We start from the raw sequence: 20,217 nt of genomic DNA, 5'->3' as shown, positions 1-20,217 counted from the left end.
GGTTTTGTTTTTTGTTTTTTTTGCAGGAAGCATTGGTTTCTGACCTGATGTTGGATTGTTGTGTGCCATTTAGAGGGTAAATGTTTCTGTTTTGATAGGGCATTTCCCCCTTGGGTTGCGTCCTTTTGTTACTTTTGTAGTGTTGTAGCGACATGATTAGTGTCAGCTGTTTTCGGACAGCTGTCTAAGGGGCACATCCGCAGGATCTCATGGGGTTGCCTGCTTGCAGGTTGCCTTACAAGTCTGTTGGTTTCAGTGCGTAAATACCTGCCGCAAGCTGCATGAAGACTAGGGGTGAGTTTCTAGCACGCTTTGGCCTCACCAAAGCAGTTAGGGGGAAATTCTGTGGGGGATTGTTAATTGTCCTAAGTACATGTCTATCAGTGAACACATTACTGTCTGCATCAGTAATTGGTAATTATGGCTTCCTTGTTGGGTTTCTTGATTCTCCTACAGTGGTATCTGTAAATGGCTGTAAAAAAGAGCAGTGCAAATAACTGACCATTATGGCATTGTTACGGCAGAGTAAAGTTGTAAAGATGAGATTAGAAAAGCAGTTTTATCATCTTTCTTTGGACAAGGTGTGTTACAGAAGAGTGAGTTTTGTCTGGTTGTGGCGGAGCAGCCTGTGTCTGCACCAGCAGTTGTGCAGATGGGAGAGTAAGGAGGAGAGGCAGCTTGACTTCAAGAAGCAGCTTGAGTTGGAGAAAATTTGGCATAACTTATAAAATGAAATTGTGAGTTAGAGTAGTCCAAATTGCAGCTAATCAGAGAGGGAAAGCTTTCTCCGGGGGTGTCTAGCGCAGAGGATTCTACTTCCATTGGTTCTGCACCAGGTGGTGTGGATGTTATTGCTAACCTGCCTTTGGTGCCACAGTTTAATGAGCAATACCCTGACACGTTTTTTTCACTCTTTGACTACGTTGCAGATGCAAAAAATTGGCCAGATTCGGACAGAGTGCTCATGCTTCAGTGTGTCCTCACTGGGAAAGTGCAGGAGGCTTATTCAGCTATTTGTGCTGAGGATGATTTGGATTATGATACGGTGAAATTGGCTGTATTAAGAGCATATGAGTTAGTCCCTGGAGCATATTGCCAGAAGTTTAGAAATTGGGTGATAAGAGAAAGAGGAGAGTCCACACACTGTAATTTTTTAGATGCAGTTTAATGGGACATCCACAAGTTATGTTTTGAGCTCCATGCTCGTCTTTAGACTAAATAAAATGTATAGTAGCCATCCTAAATAGATCACAGGCTCTGGTCACATGACATGAAATCAAACCCATTTCATCCCTGATCACCATTTTGTATACAAGTGCAAACACATGTGTAAAGAAGACAATAATAAACACATATAATACAAGGAAATGCATAATACAAAAGAAATATAGACAGGACCCTTGGACCCTACATCCTCCTTTTTTAAATAAGAGTCTAAATACAGAACCCTTGGATGTTCAAACAAATATGAAAAATATAGGGGAAAACCATGCCCATAATCTGACAAAAAAACATGGCAGCAACATGTAAACAATCACAGGAATGGTCTGATATTAAAGTCCTCATTCAGACTCCTTGGTGTGACGGTGTCCAGTGTGTAGATCCAAAACAGTTCTCTCCTCAGGAGTAGAGAGTCAAAGTTGCCTCGTCTACAAGAACATTTAATAGCTTCAATGCCAACGTATCTGAGTGGATATGCTGTGCTGGGCTTTTTTTAAATAGACAGCAACTGGGCTTGTTACATCCTGGTTATGAATGGCACATCTGTGTTCAGTGATCCTAGTTTTGAAGGCTCTGGTTGTTTTTCCAATATAAGCCAGACCACAGAGACATTTAAGCATATATATTACATTCTTCATGTTGTAAGATATAATGCCTTTGACATTGAAGGTTCTGCCTGAGTGAGGATGATTGAAGGTATGAGTTCTATATGTAAAATGGCATTGTTGGCAATTTCCACATCTGTAATTGCCAGGAGGGACCTGACTGAGGAAGTGTGAAGGGGTGGAGGGGGTAGGTCTGCTCTCATCAGTATATATTAGGTGGTCTTTTCTAAACAACTAGAGGGTTATCAATGAAGGGTCTTTATCGATGATGTACCATTGTTTCTTTATAACCTCTTCAGTGTCTCTTCCAACAGGTGAGTACTGAATACAGTAGGTAACTCTGGATTCAGGTTGTTTTGATTTTTTTCTATTTTAACATTCACAGTTTGAGAGATTTTATCAAACTGCCTGGATGCCTCTGTGATCCACTCTTCCCTGTAGCCCCTGTCTTAAACTGCATCTAAGGAAAAAGGGAGCTACAGTGTGCAGACTTTCCATGTCAAGAGTTTTCCAGGAAATGACACAGATGTTGACTCAGATTTCGGAACAGCACCACACACACAGAGTCTCCCAAAAACAAATGATTATTGATTTCAAAAGGAATGGATATTTGATGTTATTTTTAGCATTAAAAATGTTGTTGTTTTTTATTGGCATGGCCACTTTGAGCTTCAAGAAACTGCCTTCAGGAACCAATGGGTGACATAATGGTGGCTACGTCCATTTTTTACACTCTATGTCCAAAACATATTTATGTTGAATGACAGTGGTGTAAATTCATTATGACAAAAAACAAAACTAGTTCAAAACCTAGTATATGGCTGGACTGACCTTGTATGGTCAATGTGCGTAATTGTGGCCAGTTTGTTACAGGGATAGTCAGTGGTAGTGTCTTTAATGTGAATTCCTGGATATTAAATGTTCATCTACAATTTTCTGCTGTGGACCCAGTAATATTTGTACTGAAATAGCATCACATGACATGGTTAAGCAATGTTTGAGTAAAAAAAAAAAAAGTTATAAATGCAGTTGCAAGAACAATACTTTCCACTCATATCTTGGGATGTTTGATTTGAGAGAGAACTGAGTTTACTTCTAATTATAACTATTATAATTATTATTAAATCCCCCTGCTCTTTCATCTGTTTCACTCTGCAGATGTCTCTTGTTTTTCACTGTATTGAATGCTTTAACTGTACTTTAACTCCCTCATGTGCCTTTTTTCCTGCCTCTTTCCCAGTTAAGGAGGCTGTGGGGGAAATTATAAATGAAAGTTTTGACAGCATTTTAGGCGCAAATTCAGGAGGCTTATCTCCACCTGGTTACTGCAGTTAGTCAAATCAAGCACAACTGCAGAGCAGATGCTCCACACTAAACTGATAACAGATATAACACACAGCCTGTTCAAGGGGGGAATGCTGCACCTTTATTCCACCTCTCTATTCTGTATAAAAGGTACAGACATGGAGTTGGGGACAGGGTTGCTCCACCGATAAGCCGGCTATGGAGGTAGTCACAGAGCCCGATCCAGACAACCTTTGGATGTGGTCTGACTGATCGCCAAGACCTATATAAACTTGTTGAGAGGAGTATGATATGTGACCTTTAAATGATAGAAGGTAACAAGTCCTCAGTTGGAAGAATGACAACCCTGACAGACTGAATCTTTTAAATATCAGAGATATGAACTTCAAGTTCATATTGAACTTTAAGTAATGATTCTGTTTAACCAAAACTGTTATATAGGCTACATAGGGTTTTGAAATAGAGAAGGAGTTTGCACACAGAAGTTAATATTTACCTGTCTATCAAAAGCTTCCATATGGTCTACAATTATCTAATATCTAATTTTATATATGAAATGGTTTTAAAGCAATTCGATTGCATCATAGCTTCTTTATGCTATTAATAAACTGGAACAACTGTCAAATTAAAAAGTGCCTTGTCTTTAAGGTAAGCAAAAAGAAACTAGATGAATCACACAGGAAAGAAACAGCATCATATTTTTGAACTCTCACACTTAGCCAGAGGCATGTTCCTGCTTTGTTTTTGTTTTGTTTTTTTTACATAAATCACAGAGATTCTACAGATCAAAAAAGGTCTGCTGTCAAACCTGTTGACTGCATTCTCGCACTGGTATCGTAACAAACATACTAGTGTTTGGAGATGTAACTGCTTTACACAGCTCTTGTTTTGCAACTCTTTTTCTGGTGCATCCACTGACTCCTGGTTATTTTGACCCCTTTCCAGTTGATGCTGTGAGCGGTTTTAGTTTGGCGTTCAGAGACAGCTGGTGTCTCGTCCCAGTGTTCACTGAGACTCTTGTCCATGGTCCTTCTAATTTCACTGTTGTGCTCCCCGCTGCTGTTGCATGTCATGTAGTCATGCCAAACACCAACCCAGCTCTCCTCTCTAGTGGTCCTGTTCTCTGGGTGTACCAGCAGAGATCTTACGTCTGAGACAAACAGCCTGCATGAGCAGCGTGTGTGCATCGCGGAACGTTTTGATTTCCATTTCAGCACCCATGTTAGTAGATTAGAACAGCCACACAGCCTGCGTGAGCCGCGCGTCGCTGCTACGGCACGTCATCTAGAGATTCGTCTATTTTTTCCGCTTGACGAGAAAATGATCTGTAGATGATCTGTAGATTCTGTAGAATATGTCACAGACATGAAGTGTCACCACTGCAGGTCAGCCTGCGTGGTACATGCTAGGGCAGGGAGCCTCTCTAGCAGGGAACTCCAGTACAGAGAGTCAGTGACACGCAGAGCTTCTTTTCTCGACTCCTGTTGCTTTCTGTGATATTAGTTCTAACCGACACTCCTGCTTGTTGTTTTACCTGCTTCCAGATGGAGATTTGGTGTTGTTATTTTTCTTATTTGCTGTCAGTTTCCCTCCTGACAGTTTGAGGGGTTTGTTTGTTGGAGTGTGTCTGACTCATTTGGGGAACTTGGTGTTGTCTGGAGGGATTTTCTTCACTTGGAGTGGTGACAGCAGGGTTTAACTGGAATAATCAATATAGTCAATAATAAAAACCCGTCCTTTGTGAGGTGTGTATGTGGCTGACACAGAAGTAGCACCAACCGGACCCCACCATGCCCATCCAAAAGAAAGCTGCTTTCACCTCACATATCATTTATTTATTTTTAACAATTAAGCACATGTTTCTTAGTCTTTTTCTCGCTAAACTAAATATAAATGAAATTTATAATTAAATGATATGAAACATGCTATCATTGATGGCCTTTATCAAAGCCAAACTCTATATAGAAAGATAGAGCTGGCAGCAAGCGTGCGAGACGCAGCAGTTCAGCGATGCACACACACTGCTGAGGTTCACGTAGGCTGTGGGACACAGGCGTTACAGTGTTATATGGATTGCCGTAGATTACTTTCTGAACCTGCTGACTCCCATCGATGAAAGGACAAGGACATTGAGGAAAAGAATTAATGAATACCAAAAGCATTGGTTGTCTGTGAACACTAGACCAAAACCAGTCACAGCATTGATTGAGGGGGTCAAAGTCATGGACCAGGAGTCAGTGGACAGCTTCAAAAGCTATTCAAGGTTTATGATCTCCACATTTCCATATATGAACATATATGAACTGCTATCACATGATCGTAGTTCCTCACAAAGGTCATGTGACGACACTTGAGCCAGCTTCACTGGCTGAATAAAGACCATGATATGAAGATGAAAGCTACAAAACCCAATTAGTGGGTCTTTAAGCTTAGATCATTTTTGCTCCAAAAGGTAATTGCTGCATGGCCACAGCATGTTGCTCCCTGGTTGCAGTGCGATGCTCCCTGTCCACAGCTCGCTGAGCCTACCAGTGTTTAGTAAACACAGTTGGTGAAAAGAAAAGTTGGTGGTTTGCAGGTCAGGTGGTTGATTAACGCATATTTGAGCAAGTTAGGCGGTGCGGATTGGTCCTTACCGGCCAGCGGCAACACTGCAGCAGCAGCATCTGTGTGCTTGTTTGTGTGTGAGCGAGTGAGCACACATACATGCAGCAGGGGGAGGGGTGGCTGACTGACTAGGAGTGAGAGATGCTTTGCTGAAACATGGTGCAAAACATGTTAGAGATCTTAATGTAATTATGAGAAGTGTAAGTGAGGAAAAATACATCACCTGCTATTGCAGCACCAGGGTGTTGACTGCAGCTCATTTAACAGCCACAGATTTCACTAAAGAAGGATTAGGAATTTCTGATTCCTACATATAGAACCTTTAAATCATTTGAATTAAACTCAGAATTGAGAGTGCCTTGTGCATGTTTTACTTGTTTGCATTTGTTATGGCCTTTGAGTCAAAGGAGCACATTTTTTTCATTGAGTGTTTTCAAATGACTTTATAGCCATGTCACTGGCTTTGATGGCAATGTCGGTAGATCACTCGATCTGTCCACCACAAGATATCTCAACGATTGGATGGAATGCCATGAAATTTGGTACAAGATATCTATGATCCCAAGAGGATGTACCCTAATGACCTTGGTTATCCCCTGACTTTTCCTTTAGCATAACCAGCAGATTGACATTTGTGTGAAATGAAAAACATTGGATGGATTGTTATAGAATTATGTGCACTTCAGTATCACTTATTGTCTATAAAGCAAAGATGCATTGAAGTGTTACGTTTTAAGTCTACTGGAGTTTCGCTAAAATGCAGTATAAAATAATGTGTCTACATTAATAATTAAGTTTACAGCACATTTTAGTACTTTGTGAAGTCAGCCCTGCCATTTACGTCCTTATCTTTCATAAGATCCTAGTGCTTTCCGATCTCCTCATCTCAACCCACACATGTTCAAGACTATATTTCATCATCATCTTAAAACGTGTGATGTTTTTCTTCTCTGTTGCATCCTTTGTTGTCTGTAAGGTGCCCTGCAATGAAGCTGATTTGTTAAAAGCACTCTACATATAAATGTGACTTGACTGGACGTGACAGAGAAGGTGATGTCTTTCCTGTGTGAACTTGACCTCTTTGCCGTAAGGGTGAACGAGTTTCTCTATACTGTTAACCAGCCCTACATCATGTGTCAGCGAACTCACATGTCAAGGAGAAAAGAGGAGATGATGAAATATGATGACAGAGGGTGGATTCATACATGGATAGAGAGACACATTGAAATGCGCAGCAGAAAGCACTGCACAAAGCATGCAGAGGAAGTAGCAGTGGTACTAGGTCTATAGCATGGGCCTTGAGGGCATTTTGACTGGTGCGGCAGGAGCACAAAGCTCTTACTAAACCGTGGCATCCCCCCCCCCTTAAGGGACCTTAATGTGCGTCCGAAGGAAAGTAAAATGTTCTTGTAATAGATGGTCAATGTCATGGTGGTCTATTGTGTTTGCCTTGTAGGTGATCGCTACAGTGATGGGGTCAAATAAGATGGGAATAGTCAGTCCAATTCCCCCTCCGAGGTAGAGAGTGTGAGTGTTTGTGGATGTGAAGCTGGAGACTGACCTCTACAGCTCATCAGGTTTTCTATTGGCCATGAGGAGGCTGTTTTCTCTGTGTTTGGGTGAGTATGTGTGTGGTGTTGAACACTGAAAATGTGGAAAATACAGCCATAAATGTGACTGCAGTACAAGGCAAATATCAATAGCAACTCACCAGGCTGAGGGAGGTGAAAGCAGGGTGATGAGTGAGGATTAAGACACAAGAAGGATGCTGAGAAATAGAAGAGAGAGGCAAGGAATAAATGAAACATTTCAGTTTTTTGAACAACACTCAACACACTGCTGTAACTCCATTCATTACCTGAGGTGTACAACCAGGGAAAGTAACCTGATGTGTGGGTGCTCAAAAAGCATGTTGACCACAACTACATCTTTTTTTCAACTCAGCCCTCGAGGTTCAATCAGATTTCTGTGCTTCTGTCTTTCCCTCCTAATAGGTTTGGGTTCTGCCTGACAAGTGCCAAACGGACAAGAAGTTGATTAGAGTTTTTCAAAGCTTCCCTGTTTTTCTGAAAGAAAAGAGGAATACAAATCTATTGAGCTGTTTGAAATATTGCTGTGAGTAAGCACTCTTGGCTTGGGATAAATAACGAATAAAACACCATTTGGATTGTCTGTCTGCTGCAAACTCGCCATGGACTCACCAGCATCCCCCCTGAGTCTGGGAAGAGATACAACACTGTAGTTTCTGGAGAATTCTCACTGCAAAAAGTGCAGTAACCATTTTAAAGCTTTTGTAAATATAATAATGTAGATATATATAAAGATATTTGAGGAGATAAAATAAGGCTCAAAACATCAGTCCTGGCTCACAATTTTTCTTGGAATGTTTGATTTGTTGCTATAGAAGATTTTATGACTAAAGGTAAGAAGAAAAGAAACCTTAATACTGCATTTGTTGATTTTTTTAGCCTACTTTGGAGCGGTAGAACAAGTCTAACATATCAACACATTATAACATTGTCAATGCAAACATGTTAACAAATAGTTGCCTCATTAAACATCCAGCAAACACAGAGCAACATCAGCCTTCATTTGGAACTGCCAAATACCTGGCTCCAGCTAGTTGTTAACTTTGTCTATTTGCTGTTTGGTGCTGAGTGTGTAGCGCTAATGGAGCCTTTTACCTCAACCCCCCTCCTTTAATCTTTTATTCCAGAAACAAAATTTGCATAAAGTGAAATAAGATTTAAGACTGAGACTCAATGACTTATTAAGACTGACATTTTTTACAGGGGGTAAATTTTTTTGCCATCGTTGGCACCATGACAATTGCTGCAGGCTGTAGCAGACACCAACTGCAGAGGCATGACCCACAGCAAGCACCCCCTCTCAGCAAGGCAGATCGTAGCTTCTGTCAAAACAGCGGTGAAGCTGCAACCCCAGCTGAGAATGTCAGCTAGCCTCGTCTGAACAGCGCAAGACTGGCAGCTGAAGGTCGACCTAGAAAGACTACTCAAATTCCCAGAAAGCATCAACAACTGCGCCTAATTCAGACATTGTGCTGATGACAGAAACATCAAGACAAGTTGTTCTGCTGAGATGAGTGGAAGGATAAAGACACAAACCACCAGTGACACAAGGTTATACTAATGGGATGTGCAGGAAATGCATATTTGAATCCAAAGAGAAAGTGCATGTTATATCCATAATTTCATTATATGTTCTAGCAACATATGCTGGATATTTTTATTTCAAAATTTAATTAGAGGATAAACCCCTTGAGATGCACCATCTCGTTTTTGAGGGGGTCCATAGGCACAAAACATAAAACTTACAACTTTTAAACAAAATAAAATACATTAGTAATCATAATGATAATAAATTAAACAATACAACGACACAAAACAATCAGCATAGTAACATCAACAGGGACATACACACACACATGTAAGGGCTCTCACACATTCCAAACCCCACTCGCTCCATCTGTTACACATGTCATCTGTACAAAGAATGAACAAGCAAAGAAGACTTGAAGTCATGGAAGAAAGTCACTGATCTGAGTGAGTTCGACAAATTATTCCAGTCTGATGGTGCTTTAAACTTCAAAGCATGTTTCCCAATTCCTCTAAAGATTCTAAGCACAATAAAAAAGGTTGTTGAGTGTGTCTATCTATCTATCTAGTGAATATGATGATCTGAATGGAACTAAAAGCTGTTTTCGGTATAAAGGATAGTTAAAGTATGCACATTTTAAAACAAAGAGCAACCAATGAAAATGTCTCCTATAGTGCTGTTGTAGCCAGTTCAGTGTGTCATACATGAAACGATGTGTGCTGTAAGGATACCTCAGGATAAATCTACAGATATTATTGTAAACTACATTTGAAGGATGTAGATGTGTTTCAGAGGTGCTCTGGTATATGATATCATGATAATCAGTGATGGGAAATAATTTGTTTTCTTGCTTGGAGTGTAAAACAATTAATTGACCAATATTATTCTGAGACTAGCAATTATTTTATTTCTAATAAAATCAATATGAGGCCTAAAAGAAAATTCAGAATCAATCCAAAGTCCCAAGTATTTAAATGTATCAACTGTAATAAATGGAGACCCATCAGTAAAATTAGTAGCCAAATCAGCAGGTGAATGATTAAGATTATAACAAGGATATATGAATGTTTACTGCATATCAGAAGTATGGAGATAGGACAGGGACCACAGTAAGCCCTGATCAACAGGCAGGACCTGTTTGCTTGCTTGCTTCCCTTTAATCTGATTCATCTTCCCATGCGAACAACTAATCCTTTTATGTGTACTGTTGTGAGACTGCAATGGGGCCATGCACCTTCATGTGAGCTACTTTGTATCAGTGCATGTGTAGATTGCCTTTTCCTGCCTGATCAGATAAAAGCTAAAGGAACGTTTTAAAATACACACTGCATCCTGCCATTTACATTCATCTCACATGGTTTTATCACATATCGCCTTAGTCGTCACAGAATGCTGCCCACTAATGCAAAAGTCTTTAAAAATATGGAATAAGAAATAATCTCCATCAAATGGAAAACTAACTTGTCTGGACTACAATTCACTGTGACAGTATGCTTATGTAATGACTTCATTTATAAAATTTGAAAATTAAACAGTAGTAGTTTAAAGCTGCACTAAGCAATATTTTTATATTAACAATATTAAAATTACTACATGTAATGTGAAAGTGTCACTTGTAGTGACAAACCACAAAAAGTTATCACCTACCTCTGCAGCTCTACCCTCAGCTCTATCAAGCTTTTTAGCAACTAAAGTTAGCAACTAGCTAGAGAACGGAGCATTTAGCAACTAAAGAGCCAGATATTTCCTGCACAGGAGTTGGTAGAGACCAAAGCAGAGCCTAAAAGCAGAGTGAATATTGGACTAACATTTGCAAGGTGGCCAATAACACAACTCCAAATAAATGCTAATGTTGCTCTGTCTCTGCTGGATGAGTAAATTGCCAACAATTTGCTATCATGTTAGCCAAAACATTATAAGATAATATGACAATGTTAAATTTACAGAGAGTAGCCAAACACAGAAGTGCTGCTGTAAGATCCAGTCTCTATTGTGGAATAATGCTGAGTAACATACCCTAATGTTAGCTGGTAGGGTTAAAAGGTCAGGATTATGCTACTACAGGAAAATATGCTAATACAAAAACCACACACAGAAAAATTTTACATGAAAATGGACTGTGCTCCAATATTTTTCTTCCCTCATTAGTTAACTTCTGTTTTCCCTACATTTCTGCAATTGGAAATTATTACACAGCAGCTTTAAACTCCTCTACTGTTGCGTTGTGAAATGTGACATTCCAAAGACAGTTTGAACAGATCAAATGAAAATTTGCTGGGACTCTAAAAACTCTGACATATAGCAGACGAGTTGAGAGGATTTCATGAAAACATTCACAGTTTCATCACCAGCTTCTCTCAGCATGTGATAGTAACATGTGAAGTAAAACTCCTTACTGTGGCAAAGTGTTAAAAGCTTAAAATGAACTGTTGTGTTGTGTGTTTTAACCTTACTATTTTTTTAACCATAGAAAACTGAAATTGTATACCTTACTTAGTTCTCATAGGTTTGCTGTCTGTAATGTTTAGATCCAGACTGCTTCTCTTTATAGCAATTTCTTTCCATCTCCCTCTAAGGTGTCCAACTCATTCTAATGAATCCTTAATTATAACACTTAGAGACCTACTGTTGACCCAATTTTTATGTGTTGGAGATATTTTATCATAGTTTTTGATATTATATTCCGTAAGACATATTATGATTCATGCTTTTGATTTTCCAACAAAGTAGTTTAATAAAAGTGAATTGAGTAGTACAGGTTATTCAGCCCCAGACTTTCATCTTCCTACCTGAATGAAGATTGAGAAAAGAATCCCCCTTAATCACTGCTTTGCAATTGGTACAGTCTCAACAAGGGAAACTGCCTGAGGGGAGGGTGTTGAGGAGGTGCAAAATCATCCGCTCTTACAAGAATATCCCTCAGATTAGTGGCATGTTCTTGGATAAATCAAAGTTTATTCAAGAAAGTTTGACTAACAGATGGAAAACAATCAGATGGCAAACTGTCTAGAGTGACACAGGCCTTCAATGTGCATTTATCCAGTAACTGCACACAGCTTGTTTTGTGTATTAATTGCCCAGGGCTTTGCCACTTCCTGGCATATGTCGGTGGCCTAAACCTAAGATGCACTTTGCCTCTGCGTTGTGCTATCCACCTTGACTTTGTGGTAACAAACTCATACTGCTAATCCTAAAAAGAGAGAAGGTCTGTCAATTTTTAATTCAGAATTTAACTACCATTCAAAAATTCTACCTGTAATGATCTGTACAAACTCAGTGAGAATCTGGGGCGCATTTGTTGAAGGTTCTGTCATTGATTTACATGCCCTGATTTGCATGCCCTGTTGCCCAGTGAGTAAACTAAGAAAAGGCTGTTTTCATTAATGCAAAATTAACCTTAAAGCCAGGCTGAATGGATAATCATGACACCACACTGTCTGAGAATTGATGTACAGGAGACAGCTTTTTGCTATTTTAAAAATGCAACTGCCTTACTGTAACATTACCACCACAACAAATTCTTAAGTCACGTTAGTTCATCACTCAACAGTAAGGCAGTGGGGCACCACAAATGAACAAAGCCACGTCGACGTCTTTTAGGACTAGACCATAGGGATTGCATTTGAATAATGAATTCATTTGAATTAATCCAGATAATTTATATGTTAGCTTCAATTAGTTTGGATTTGATTTGTGTCAGAGTAGAGAGCTTTAGATAAAGTTGTTGAGTGGGTAATAAAACATTTCTGATTGCCAAAGATGCTCACTAGTATCCCAGGTATGATTGGGTTTTTGGAGTATGTTATGCACATGTAAACATCATATCCTGATTTCAGAGGCCTAGATAAGCCCTTACTACAGTAGAAATCAGGATACAGTGGCACCTTATCAAGGTTCCTGACTAATCTCTGTTGGTACAGAAATAAGTGGCTGAATCAAAACAAAATAAACCTAGATACTGTGATCATCATGTGTACAGGGATCTGAATAACCAGGTTTCTCATGTTTCATGAAAAAGTCATATCCTGAATAAGATCAAAACCAGGATAAGACTCAAAACCAAAATACTGATGTGCATGTACAAATACTCAATGGGTCTGAAGCCGATGTGTCAAACACCTTAAATTGACGATATCACCACAGGTTCAAGTGCATCAGATTGGATTTAAAACCACAATCCCTACCTTAGGAGGCCATACTAAACTTATCCATAAGGCCTCTTGAGATGTGTTTTATATTGAGTAATCTGTGTGTGTGTGTAGCATATACTTGATAAATTAGTCATGTATATGAACAGCTTTCATGTGTCTGATCCATATGGTTTATGCAGTTGCAGATTGCTTTTCATGCCAAAGCAAATAAGACCAAGACTTCAGTCTGCTTGAACCAATTCATTCACTGGGAACTCTCCAAGCACACTTTCATTTCAACTATTTATACAGTATGTGTGTACAGTTCAGTACTGCTCTTTGAAATAAGCTAACAAGTGGTGAGCATGTTTCCATGCATATGGTTTATTGTAATTTGGTGAGAAACACAAATGTGCAAGATTCAACTGGTTGCTACCATTACATTTTTGATGGTGATACTGTGTAATAAATTCCACATGGCTTACAATATTGTTACCCATGTTATCCATTTGGATACACATTGATAATTGGAGATCTTTAGATGTAGTTCACCAATAACTTAATTCGTCCATTAACTCCCTCATGCAGGTTGATTGCCAGACAGAAACTAAAAAAGCAGAAACAGAAAATGTAATCTTATGAATGTTGTTCTCGGGAGAGTCCAATAATATAGCAGCATAATTAACCAGCAAGCCATCTGCAGACACAGCCATGGTAGATGTCCCACTTTTTGACTGCACACCAGTGAACTAATACTGGTTAATTATGGCTGCACTGTTGCTACCTCCCAGGAGGAATTATTTGGAAAATTCACAAGGAATTGTCTAGTAAGGAAATGAAGTAATTAAGGGGAAGAATGTGGAAGTGCGGGAGAGACAGAGAGAGAAAAATGAGGGAGGACTGAAGTCAGAAGATGAATGGTAAGGTGAAGTATTTGACAGGACGAAGCTCTGTGTGCACAGTTTTCACTGTGAAACATTAGGAGACGTGTGTGTATGTGTGTGTATATATTTCACTATGAACCATGCAATTTTAATCTGTCCAATAAAACAGTTCCCCAGTGCAGCAGCGGATCGCTTACAAGGCTGTAAAAGTTTGATGCGGCTCTTGTCAGGTTGGATTTAGCGTCTTGGGCTCTGTGAATCGGCCACCATGGCAGACCGTATGGCCAAGCAGAGAGTGCCGGATCTCAATCCTGATTTATTTATCGTTGTCTTATGTCTGCCAGGCCAGGCTGGTGCAGCGTGGCCTATTTCTGTTCCTGCAGCACTGTGAAGTATCAGGTCCCATGACATTTTAATGATAACTTTACACACAGAGCCTTTTATCCTTACAAGTAGGCTTACATTTTATGATAATCAACAAGTTTCATTTTTTCCCACAATAATTAATACCCATTATGTAAACTGTTTCTATTATTTCCTATCTCTACCAGAGGTTCTCTGTGTTCTGGATGAATGCTAATTTGATCTAGACTGAATGGGTTTTGGAAAAGTTTTTCTTGTCCAAAAAAGACACAATCTATCCATCCATCTATCCATCTATCTATCTATCTTGTTCAGGACATTTTTTCTGTTATGTATAATTGCATGAAGCACATTTCCAAAATGTATACTAAAACCATCCACATGCCCCCTCAGGTGACATACACTATTAATTAAGCATACACAATAGGCGTTATTGGTCTTACATATTGATTATTACAATATTTTGCATATATTTCATTTAATAGGTTTTAAATGTTATTATTGTCATGGCATGGATTTACACATTTAGTCATTTAGAAAAAGAGACTGTGAAAAATGTCTATGTGCCGGTTTCAGCCCATTCATATATTGTGGATGGAGTGGGGATTCGAAAATTTCAGAGTCTCTACACAGAGGCTTGAAAGGATGACCTCACTGATTTTCAAGTTGATTCCTATGGGTCTAATGTGGGCAGTACCTATAAATGAATGAATGTCTTCCTTGTACATTTCCTCATTTTTTGTAGTGGTGCCTTCAAAGACTGGGAAAGGGGGGGGGCTCCCAAAACACTCCGTCCACCATGTTGTCTTCTTGCTAGCAATAGGAAAAAGTGGACACTGAAATATCAGTATATTTGGAAGAAAACTAGTTTCATGATATAATGTTTAAATTAGAGATGCAGTGCTACTGTTATAACTTATGAGGCCATATATTGTGCTATGGAATCAACCCTGTCAACCGAATTCAGATCTGCATTCTCGACCCTCGAGATGAAGCCGGACACAGTTCATTCAAAAGTAAAAGACCAAGAGCAATAAATTATATCCCTCGAATCAAATGCAAATGCACTGAGGCTTTGGAGATGACCTGCTCTGCCCTACCCAATGACAATGCTAAATTAAAGGCTAAGACTATGGACCTAGAGGGATGAAGTCGCAGGAACAACATACTGACCTGAGTCAATCAAAGGCCTCCAGCCTTTCTCCTAGTCGAGGTCCTGGGTGGGCAGATGCTTTGATCACCTCTGGAATTAGATCACGCCCATCAGGGAGAAACCCAGATCAATTGTTATCTGCTTTCATAAGTTCCAGATCCGAGACCAGGTGATCCGTGAATCCCTCAAGATGAGGAGGAAACTTCAATACAGAGGCACTCCAATACACATATATAGAGAATAGAGCCCCTACATCCTGGAGCAGCGGGCCGAATATCTTGACATCATGAGGGAGATTTACAACCTCGGCCAGAAAACGGCCATTTACTCCCCAGGAGGCCCACAAACTTGTGTCATTGCTCCGACGTCCCTGGGTAGAACCTACAAGGGATTAGCCATCAAGAGGGGCAATCAAAGCGATAACAAGATAGCCCCCAACCAGACAGTCTACATTAGCATCGGGTGAGCTAGCATTGTTGATATGTGTCTGATGTATAAATTAATTCATGATCTTGTGCCACCACCACTTAAGCAATGTGGGCCCTATCTTACACCTGGCGCAAAGCGGCGCCAAGTGCAATGCAAGTGTCTTTGCTAGTGTAAGACGGACGCAGTTGTCATTTTCCCATCCAGCACCCACACTGTTTAAATAGCAAATGCACTTGCACCCATCTGAGTGCTCATGGGCGTGTCAGCCTTAAAATGAGGTGTGGTCAGGTGCATTGTTAGCACACTGCTATCCTGAGGCACTGGAAAGTGATTGCACAATTGACCAAAAAACCTGGTCTGAAGTCAGTGGCGCAGTGTTTCACTGATATTTTAATGGTGTATTATCAAGATAGTAATATACACTTACATAGGTGGGTGCACAACCCATGTACACTCTTCTTGTTACACACATGGACCCACAGCAGTGCACAAACATGCAAAAGATTACAAATAAAAGGATTACGATGTGAAAGATTATTATAGTGTACATCAATATATTTAAAAAAACCCATCATAACGGTTAGTCCTAATATTTATCAGAATTAGCTAATTGCAGTAATGACGAATGAAAGTGTCTAATTATTGACCAATCGTGACAGTACACATAGGTATTTAAACAGACCCATAAGGTTGAGGGTGTCTGTCAAGACCCGGAAAACGGTTACAGATCACACACACACGACTTTGCTGCTGCATTAATACAAGACCATGTAAGTTGAACAAAACATCACTCGTTGAACTCCTCAATTAAAAACCAATGCATTTGCTCATATATTTTTGATCCGCAGAGCGAAATGGAGTACCTGATGGGACAGAGGATTGGGAGACAGAGGGTCCACCAGCCAAGGACCACATTTCTGTCCCTCATCAAAGAGGAATGCCTGCCACCAGGCTGTAACAGACATTTGCAGTCTCCTGGCAGATGAGCTGGAGACTAATGCCAGCTGTCCTTATGTATTCTCCATTGCTGTGAAAGTCACTGCTGTGCTACATTTCTTGGCCAGTGGGTCATTCCAGCATCCCTTGAGTTCAATTGGAGGCATATCCTAATCTGCTGTAAGTTCAGCCATACACGCTGTAACATCAGCCCTAGTCCAGCCCTGGGGGAAATATGGGTTCCCTGGGGTCCTGGGTGCAATTGATTGCATGCATGCGCAATTACGTGCCCCATCAGAGAACCCTCTGATATATGACAACTATAAGGGAACCCATTCCATCAACATCCATTGCAATGCAACGTGTAAAGTTACACATGTATTCACAAATTATCCTGGATCAAACCATGACTCCTTTATACAGGCCAACTCTGCCATTCCTGCAGTCTTCCAGGGGGATCCCCCCCTGGAGGGGTGACTGTTTGGGTACAATGGCTATCCATTAAAGACATGGCTGATTACATGGTTTATCATGCCTACAACAGTGCATGAATTGTGTGGAGTGCTGAAAATGTGCTTCAGATGTGCTTCAGGTGGAACATTACAATACAACCCTCAGAAAATTCTTTGTGGGATTTATTCACTTGGCAAAACAAAACAAACAAACAAACAAACAATAAAAACACTACAGCCAAAAAAGATCCAAATTCAGCAACCAGAACACACTAACAGAGGGTGTATATATGCTCTAGGAAACAGATGAAAACAATGATTAAAGAAGGTATTGGCTGGAAGCTCCAGCTGGCAGGATCCTCCACTACCGTGGGTGGGGGAGAAAGAAAGAACTCTAGACAGCTCCTCACTGCTGCCAGCAGCAGGATCAGCACCTTGGAGAAAGCTGCGGTGCATAATCCTGACAACTGTGTATGATGATTTTTTACATGATTAAAACAATTTTTGAACAATATTTAACACATATGCTTTAACATTTTTGAGATTACAGTTATCAGGTTTCCGTACTTTCAGCAATTAAAACCAAGCTTATTTTACCTGTTACTCCATGACAGAACAAAACAATTTTAAAAAGAACCAAAGCTGTAATTAAAAAAAAAAACCCTTTTCAAAAAACAAACAAAAACAAATTTGCCACAAATTAATGAACAGGATCTCGAACTGGTGGTCTTCTTTCTCACCACCACAATGGGGCAAAGAGCAGCAGGGGCCAGCATGCTCATAATGAATCAGGCGGGCAGGAGATCACGTGGTCAGAGGAGGAGGTGTTGCAAGTATCGTCCCAGGGGCTGCAGCAACATCTCAATGTAGCTCAGGCCGGTGTTTTATGCACCAAACACTCTTCGCCTGATTCCACCAAATTCTCACTCCAGCATGTTGAATCCAGCCTGCTGGAGTTCCAGGAACAGGTGGTCCTCCTGCCAGATGATGTTCCCTGTTTGTGATCTGGGTCAGCTCATCTCTCCTCTCGACCTCGATGCTGGTTGTTCCATCGTCCCTTTTCCCTCCACAACTACCCCCTGCTTCTGCCTACTGGGTCTGGCCTCAGGATTCTCAGCCAACAGAGCTGCATGACATTTATGGTTAATTTATTGAATGGCTTTGTTACAGGTATTAATGTAAAATAAACAGTTTTTGCAAGAAGCCTGCATGGTTTGTACACATTGATATATTGTTATCATTGCAATACCTTGGACGCCCACCTCTTGCCCCCCAAAACCCTCAATGCTTTCAGCACTGAGAGTAGAGGCAGTGACGTCCTCCGCTGACGTCAGATCCTTGGTGGTCATAGGTGGTCCTCCTCCTGTTTCCAGTAGCTGTTTTCAGTGAGCAGCAAACTTTTGTTTTCCCTGTCTCCTGTCATTGTACCACTTTCGGCATTGAGCGGTCATTCTGGTGACGCCAGAAGATGAGGACATGCTGCTCATCACTACCTCCTCCCACAACTGTGTCACCTCAGGGAGCTTTGATGGAATTCTGCTGTTGCCTTAGATGGTCTGCTTGCGCACTTTCACTTCGCACGTAAACAGATTCATTTCCTCTCCAGAGAAGCGTTCGTTCTTACTATCTCGCAAATCCTCCAAGGTGCAAGTGCACCTGACTTTTAAAGGGAATGGGAGATGACAATCTGATTGGTTTATCGCATGTTAAGCCCAAAACACACCCATGATTAATTAAGAAACTACAACCCTTTTGAACCATGCGCCTAGTACTGCGACCATTTTTTCCACCATTTAACTAGCAAAGGTGGATTTGGACATGCCCTAAATGCACTTGCACCATGCGCTTCAGACCATGCGATAGATTGTTAAAATAGGGCCCTAAGACTGCTGCTAGCAAACATAGATGTAAACAATGCAGGTTTCAAATAAACTACTATTTTTATATAAACTATGCTGACAGCTATTTGGTTTCAAAACTTATCAATTTCTCTCAATGCTCCCTCCTAACTTGCAATACAGAACAGTGGTGTAGTAATATGCAAGGTGGAAGATGTGTGGTAGAGAAGTCTAAGGCTCTGTATTAAGGCTCAAGTTGTTGTGAAATAGTGGTCTTAACACCACTATTGCCATTTGACACCATTTGGTTGATTCTGTCAGTTTTCACTTCCCTTTCCCTCAATGCTACTGCAACAACATTTTCCAAATGAAAGCATTCACATTCATTTGATAAGGCAATACTTAAAAGAGGTTTGAGCCATTTTAAAACATAATATGTTCCATCATGACAACTTCTCTGCACCCAATTTTCCCCATAAAATCAAGAGCAGGATCAAATTGTGGGTGCTAGTTGAGGTCTGTAGGAGCAGAGTGGCGCAGCGGAAGCGTGCTGGGCCCATAACCCAGAGGTCGATGGATCGAAACCATCCTCTGCTAAGTTTGTTTTTCTACCCAGCTCAGCTCTAAGTTGTCAGTGTCTTTCATCTATCTGAAACAGCAAAAGCACAGGTAGTGTGGCCGAGCGGTCTAAGGCGCTGGATTAAGGCTCCAGTCTCTCAGGAGGCGTGGGTTCAAATCCCACCACTGCCATATTTTCTCATACTGTCTGACTATTATTGCACTATGTTGGCAAGAAATGCAGAAGTGTTGGCAGCCAGAAGGTCACTCCCAAATCCATGGCAAGGGCCAAGGGCCTGGTACTTGAGTCACATAGTAATCTCTGAATTGAAGAATGGTTTCATTGTGCTCCTCACTGAAGGAAAGCTCTCAAATTATTGTGCCAAGTCCTGCCTTCAGATAAACTTTGCACTTTGGTGAATTCTATCTGTTCTTTTATTATGAACCAAAAGGTTGTGGGCACAAGTCTAATAGGTGGTGTTCAAGAGTAGAGTGGTGCAGCAGAAGCATTCTGGCCCCATTACCCATGGGATGATGGATTGAATCTATCCTTTTAGGTGTAGGATTTTTTACCCTGTTCAGCTCTTTGCTGTAAATGTCTTTCGTCAATATGAATAAG

At 40.5% G+C, this 20,217-nt stretch overlaps 1 long non-coding RNA gene and 1 other non-coding gene across 2 annotated transcripts; both read left to right on the top strand.

Annotated features, from left to right (window-relative positions):
• The first annotated feature begins 8 nt into the window (after positions 1–8).
• On the top strand, positions 9–8,058 carry LOC137188729 (uncharacterized). The gene is made up of 3 exons (XR_010929495.1): positions 9–294; positions 7,195–7,357; positions 7,733–8,058. It is a non-coding gene; the product is annotated as an uncharacterized lncRNA (long non-coding RNA).
• Positions 8,059–19,708: 11,650 nt separating this feature from the next.
• trnal-aag (transfer RNA leucine (anticodon AAG)) lies at positions 19,709–19,790 on the top strand. Its single transcript has one exon. It is a non-coding gene; the product is annotated as a tRNA-Leu (tRNA).
• Positions 19,791–20,217: the final 427 nt, after the last annotated feature.

Source organism: Thunnus thynnus, chromosome 9 (assembly GCF_963924715.1).
Source record: "Thunnus thynnus chromosome 9, fThuThy2.1, whole genome shotgun sequence".
In the NCBI taxonomy this organism is placed as follows: Eukaryota; Metazoa; Chordata; class Actinopteri; order Scombriformes; family Scombridae; genus Thunnus; species Thunnus thynnus.
The sequence above is the reverse complement of the archived record's forward strand: the minus strand, read 5'-3'. Positions and strand labels throughout refer to the sequence as shown.